Genomic DNA, 7,262 nt, shown 5'->3' on the forward strand with positions numbered 1-7,262 from the left:
AAAGGAACACTGTGAACATGTGAAGAACCTAGACAGATGGACTAATGAAAGCTGTAGAGGAGATTGGTTTCTGAGGCTGGATTCTTGAAATAAGCTGGGTAGATGGGACCAGAAATTGTGGATAGTGGGATTCTTAATTCATAGCTCTAATCATACCATAAATACATTTCTAATTTGCATGAGATTGGAAGTAATAGGTGTTGTCAGGCAGTCTTTAGCTCTGCCTGTCACCTGGGCCCATACTGTTTAAGCACTGTCCAATGTATGACCATCCATTATGTGCATTATTAATTGGAAGGCAGAAGATTTTGGCCTTGTCAGCTCATGACTGTTTTATTTATGGGACAATAAGTACACTTATTTAGGCAATTTATTTCATGCTTTTCCCCCTTGTGTTTCAGTATATTCTAGGCAAAGACTACAATGGGTTTTTTAAGTCTGCCTTTTTTTTTGGGTAGGGCATGTTTATGAACTGCACATCCTCTAAACGTGGAGCTTCAATGGGAAGGAAATGGCAATCAGCTTCCTTCACTGAAGAAATTAATAAGCTGCTATTTTGCTTCTCCATTGTAAAATTAATAGTTATCCATTCAATTTCCTCACTTCACTGTCTTCAAGTCCCTTAGACTTCTAATGAGAAAAAAAATTTACAGTCATACAGCAAACTGGTGTGTTTACCGTCCTTTCAAAAATCTTATCTAGTACAGCCTGTTTCTGAGATACTGGAAGGTTTCACCTGGCTACACACATCCATTTGTTCTCTTGAAACTGCAGCTGTAGGGCCATGGGCAGCATAGAGCACCTCCACATTCTTAGCATTTCGTTCTCTGTACTCAGCCCTCTTATAAAGTTCATGCATAGAAAGAAATGTTAACAAGGACACAGTTTCTGACACCTGGTCTACCTCTATGAATTCCTTTCATCCTCATAGCTGGGCTTCGTAAACGAAGATTTGGAAGGGCTTTACCCACGCTTGCTGCAAGTGCGCTGATGGCTAAAAAGGCCAACGTGAGATAGACAAGTCCAGTTGCAGAAGGTACAGCAGGAAGACTCCCCAGGTGATACAGGCAAGACATGATTCTTCCTGCTCGTCTATTCTCCTCAAGAATGATCCTGCGTGTGCTCTCAAAAGCAGCAGCAGCGTTATAGATGGTGTGTCTCCAGGCCTCCCGACTGGAGGCCAGGGTAGACTAATGGTGGTGATCAATATGGCCAAGGCTGAAAGATTGTTTCGGGGAGTCCTTGTATCTTCTCTTCGGGGCTCCTCTCTTGCGGCAGCTGCTGCCAATGAATTCCTTTATACTCATGCCATCTTTCATGCAACTGTGAGAATTTCATTTTAAAATTGGTAATGGTATCACCAAGTCCTTCTGAGAAACATAAAATGTTGCTCTCTGGCAAGGTTTAAGGCTAGATCTACAAAACTGATAGATAATTTGCTGTAAGCATGAAGTCATATTTTTGGACTGCATTAGGAGTCAAATTTATTTTTAGACATATTAAAACTCATGTCTCTAAACTTTTTATCTTTTATGACAGTATTATCTAAGAAAGGAAACTATATTTGGATTCAAAATACTGTAATACAGAAACTTCATAGTTAATATTTAGAAGTTGGAAGTTATTTCTTGTGATGGAGATGAGTGAAAGAAGGAAAAAGAAAAACTTTCATTTCAACATTCTTTTAAAATGAACTGATTACTTATGGTTAATAAGAACTTGGAAGGTGTGAAAGTCACATGGTTTCTAATAGCAGTATTTTGCAAAACAAAGTAACTGGTGAATATTCAGAACTCTTGAAGCCAGAGCTCAAAGAATTAGTAAGGTTAGTTATATGCAGTCTGTCAAGTGGTTTAAAAGCTTATCTTTCTGATAATTTTTTTTCATCCCCTTGTTAACAGTTAGTGTAAGGCTTTCTACAAATCCACTCGAAGAGGTGGCCTAACATATTATTTTAGTTTTATGATAATGTGTAAGACATAACTAAAACAAGTAGATGTGTAAGAGAGTAGGGGTAAAAGCTGATCTGGTAAGGAAAGTCACAGAACAAGTACTGCAAGTTTATGTACTCAAGTACGTAGCTGGAATAGTGATTTTTTTTTTGTTTGTTTGGTTGTGTGTGGGTTTTTTTTGTTTGTTTTGTTTTGGTTTTTTTTTTTTTGTTGCTGCTGTTTTTTGCTTGGTGCTCTGGAAAATATGGTAAAATGTAACAGCTGAGACGTTCTGGTCCCTCAGTGGCTGCCAAGAGTTAACAAGACTGTGTTGGAAAAATCACTCTCTCCCTAACGAGAGAATGACAGCGCCTCATACCAAAAAAAGAGCATTGTTGTAACTACTATAACTGGTGGCAAACAAAGAATCAGTTATTTGCCTGAAGCATTATGGCACATCAGCAAGAACCAAGAGTGGGTGTCTTTGTGGAGCTGATAGTCAAAGCCTCAATTAGTAAGGACTTTACCCACATAGATAATAATTGCTATTAACTGGTACTGTAATGTATTTTGTGAAGTACTTTACATGTTAACCAGTCCTTAGGGCTATTTTGTAAAGCAGGCAGGTAACAGGAGAATTTGGGTTTTGAAAGTAGTGTCACTGTACATCCTTTAAAGTTCAGGTGCTCAGGGTTAAATACCAGTGGTCTGATTTTCACTGATGGTGAGGTTCTGCTGCTCCTCTCCATTCCATGGATATATATGCATTTTTTTGGGAAGATCAGGCTGAGCTCCTAACTCGGGATAATTTCAAAATAAGAACCAACATGTGATGTACTTTGCTTCAACCAAATATCTGAAGTGATGCACAGCACCAGTAGCAATGAATCCTGTTTTTCTTGTTAGGTGCTCTATCACCCAGCATTTAGACTGCGGTACAACTGTTAAAATACAATAAAAAATACTCCACAAAATGCTTAAATCTACAGGAAAGAGTTAACCTCTTCTCAGCTACCAGTATATCATTGTTTTTTCCTCTCTTGCTTTCCTTTCCTAGGCGTTTCTGCAGGTTGATGTACATATCTGCCTTAAGGATATGCAGCACATGGACGTAAGTAGTTGAGCACGAAGGGACTTTTTACTCCAAAAAACCTAGAATTGTACAAAGTGTTTAACAGAACTTTAGACTTCTCCTACCAGAAACTATACCAACTGTTGTGCTGGTGCATTTGTCGTTTGTAAAAAGCATAGTTTTCACTCAGTTCTGGTTTTGTTGGATATGCTTATTATAATACATTACTTGCAAAACAGGCTTATGTTTAACTGTGGGAAAATGGTGACTTAGCATTCTTTCTAATACTGTTCTGCAAATCTTGTGTTATTTTATCTTGCTCGACGTGTATTTATTTTTTTTCTTCGTTCTCCCCTTTGTTTTCTTTTCAAGCCTCGAAGCTTTGAGGCAATTCAACAGAAAATAGAGTTACTTTTTAACTATCAAAATGTTAATGTTGGTACTGTTTCTATTAACATTGTCTCCCAAATCTTTGCATTGTTTAAAAATACATTGTTACATCCAGCCACTCGACCTGTTGTCTTAGTAAAATCCTGTCCCGTCCCACCCAGCGCCAGCTGAATTTTCCGAGGGTGATGTTGGTAATTATCTCATTACTTTGCTTTGCTGCCAGTGTCACTTGCACTGCGATAAATCTTGCAGCTTGGCGCCGGTGGGAAGTGCGTGAAATCAAAGTTCCAATGGCCAGAGCAGCCCAACTGCTTTATGTGCTGTGCTGGGGCGGCGACAGCTCTCCCTTCCCTGCCCCCTAGGCTTCCCGGGAGCCAGGCAGCTCCTGCGGGGGAGCCCGGCGGCTGGCGTTGGTAGAACAATGCGAATAATTCCTGGCAAAAAGGCGGTATCTGAGCATTTGTGGAGCTGGCCGAGACACAAGTATTTGCCCTTTTTCGCTTGGGGGAAGGGCGGATTTTCCGACCGCTTCCTACGGGAGAAAGGAGCGCCCTGACGGCACGGGCACCCGCGGGGCCTCGGTAGCCAGGAAACTTTCCTGATGTTCCCCAGCCACGCTGCTGATGCTGCGTGCCCGGAAGGCGGTTTTATTCCCGGCTACCTTGATGATACCGGCCTTCTTAACGGCAGCGGTCGGTCCTGCTCTCGCCGGGGGCACGGAGGCTTCCTTGGCCGCGCTCCTGCCAGGCAAGGCGGGCGGCACGAAGCGGGGTCCGCGGCGCTGCCGGGACCGAGATCGCGGTGCCGGAGCCGGCGGGGCGGCCGGGGTGGGGGCGGTGCCCCGGGGCGCTCCCGGGGGGCGGGACCGAGCACCGCCTCGGCCTATGGTGGCCACGGGAAGAGGGCGGGCGCCGCCAATCGGAGCCTCGGCACGCCCCTTGCGGGCTGGCGATTGGCCGGAGCTCGGGGCGGGGGCGGGGCCGGAGGGCGGGTCGGGCTCTCGGGAGCCAACAGGGCGGGGGCGCGGGGGCGGTGCCTCGTGAGTGCCGCGCGCCTGCCCCAGTGAGCGCGGGCGCGGGCGGGGCGGCGCGTGCCAATGGGGCGGCGGGGGGGGCGGGAGCGCCGCGCCGGGACGTCGAGGAGCCGGAGGGAGCGGCGGCCGAGGGATAAAGCCGGCGGGGGATGCCGGGGGCGAGAGTCGCTCGCCGCGTCCCAGCAGGGTCGCTCTGAGGGCGGGGGGGAGACGCAGCCGCGCTGAGGAGGAGGCGGTGGCGCCCGGGGCTGCGGCAGCTTCCAGCGGCGGGAGAGGTGAGGCGGCGGAGCCGGGATCCGGTGGTGTCTGATCGGGGAGAGGAGGAGAGTGCTCTTCCCCGACCGAGAGGGAGCCCGCGGGCTGTGCCGTGCGGCTGGCGGCGCTGGCTCGGCCCTGGCCAGCGCCGCTTTGTTTACGGCGGGGACGGGAGGGAGAGAGGGAGGGGAAGGAAGAGAGGGAGGGAGGGCAGCGTGTGGCCGGGCGGCCCTGCCCGCCTCCGCGGGGGACGCGCGGGACGGCGCTGAGGAGGGGCCGGCGGTGCTGCGTGCGCTCGGCACCTGGCGGCCGCCCCCCCGCCGGGCTCCGGCCCTGCTGCCCTGGGGACGCGGAGCCTCCCCCGGCCCCTCCGCGGCCCGCGCCCTGTCGTCTCCCGCCCTCTTCCGCCCCTTTCTCCCCTGCTGCGGCCCCGCCCGTGCGTGCCCAGCCTTTTCAGCTTCTCAGCCGGCGGCCCCCGGAGCCCCCGGGGTGGCCGCGGCGCTCGCACGGCCCCGCGGGCCGAGCGGAAAGCGGCGGCCGCCGCCGGGCTCGTCCCCCCCCGCCCCTGGTCCGCACCCGCCCGGCCGGCCCCGGCCGGCCCCCGCGGCAGCGGGGCCGAGCACCGCCGGGGCAGTCACGGCCGCGGGGGATGGCAGCGCTGGGAACGGGACAGGCCGGCCAGGAATGGCGGGACGGAGCGGGAAGGGTGGCACGGAGCCGGGCTTTGTTCCCGGCCCCGCCCCGACGGGGGGTGCCGGGGGGCTCCGGCGGAGAAACGTGCGCCCCGGCCTCGGGTGGGAAGGGCGGTGCGGGCGGACAGCGACGCCCCCGGCAGCCTCCGCCGCCCGCCGCGCAGCTGTCCCGCTCCCTCGCCTTTGGGTGAAACTTGGGAGTTCGGAGCGGCAAAGTAAGAGATGCGTGTGTGTGTGCGCCCTGCTCGGCGTGTAGCGCCTCGCAGAAGGAGTCGCTCTGAGGTGCTGTGAGGACGAAGGTTGGCTTTTACAGTTTTTTGAAGCGTCACATGGACGTACTAACGTGGCTCTAAGTATTGGAAGGGCTTAATTAGCTTTCCCCTCTCCACCTTCATGTGTTTGTTTCTAGTATTTTGGTGATGTGGTAATTTTTGTTGCTCGGTGAGCAATTAATTTTTGTGTTTTGACCAGAAATCACTGGGCTGGCGAATGGGTTAGCTCCAGGTCAAACATACTAAGGAATCAAATGGAAAACATACAAAACCCCCCCAAACCCAACAAAACCTCAAATATTTTGGTGGTCACTCATACCGAGTGAGTTGCAAAAGCAGTTCGCTGATACAGTTTTAAGGAATACTAAGACAATCTGGAGATGAGGTAGCAAGAATGTAACCTGGACTTCCTTCAGAATTGCAAATCTGAAATCATCGTTAGGAAAGAAATATACTAAACTGGAAAGCAAGTTCTTCTTTAGTCCTTTGTGCACTGCCTATCTCCCAGCTGCAGTCTTCATGGAGTGAGAAAGACTTGGATAGGAAGCGACTTTCCTATAAATGCAGAACTGAAAGAGTAAGGTGTTTCTGTGTTACTGAGGCAGCAGGCGAAGAGCCCACTTCTTGGCAGGAACAAGACATATGAAGCATATAGAGTACTGTGATAAAGAAGGTGATTTGGTTAGGCAAAGCATTGGGCAAAGAGAGAAATTAACTGTAGTTTCTTAAGAAGTATTTCCTCAATGTGTTGTTTCCTCAGTAGGGTGTTTCAGTCGCTTTGCTTCTGTGTAATGCTGAGGATATGTGTGAATACTTCAGAATCTCTGTGGAAGATTGTTCACCAATCGCTGTGAAACCACACACTGATTCTTATCTTGTGACACTGCTGCAGGAAGGAAACAAACCCCTCGGTAGAAATTGTGTTGCAGGTTTAGTCAGTCACGTATTTAAAGATGAGAACGATGCTCTGTGTCAAAAACTTTTTTTATCTGTGGTTTGTAGAGGTCCTTGGTGGTACTTGGTGGTGGTTGTCAGTAGACAACTGACTTCCCTGGGCAAATTACTGCTGTGAATGGCTCCTTATTTACATTCCAAAATTGATTTGGTTAAAGCCTGTGCTAACTTCTCTGGAATTGGTTTCCCTGCAGCAGAACAGTGGTGTGTTGCTTTGGGATGTCGTAGAAAACTGTTGCTGAACTTCATTTCAAAAGAAGAGTTGTTTAATTCTTCTCTGAGGTTAGTTAAGGTAAAGTTGGAATATTAAACAAATTCTGCTTCAGTTTGGCTGGCCTAAGTGAACCAAAGCATGGTGATAGCTGGTTCTTGTAGCATAGTTCCTTTGAGGAGGGAATTTGGAGTGTTGCAAAGCTCAGGAGTGGTCCTCACATGTTTATTTCACTGTGGATGCTTGTCTTTTTAATTTGGGGGGATAAAATTAATTGGTATGCTGAAAGTTTTCGCTAACACAGTTGAGAACACGCTGTCTGTATTTACTTTTTCTAAGAACTTAAGAAGATTATAATTCTCTTCAGTGGCTATGCATCAAGGAAAACAACTTGGAAAAGAACACATTCTGCATCTTGCCTATTTTATATCTAGCTTTGTATTTCAGGGGGC

The sequence above is a fragment of the Empidonax traillii genome, unplaced genomic scaffold, assembly GCF_003031625.1.
Source record: "Empidonax traillii isolate 1590-97213 ecotype Southwest subspecies unplaced genomic scaffold, ASM303162v1 scaffold678:size492020, whole genome shotgun sequence".
Lineage (NCBI taxonomy): Eukaryota > Metazoa > Chordata > Aves > Passeriformes > Tyrannidae > Empidonax > Empidonax traillii.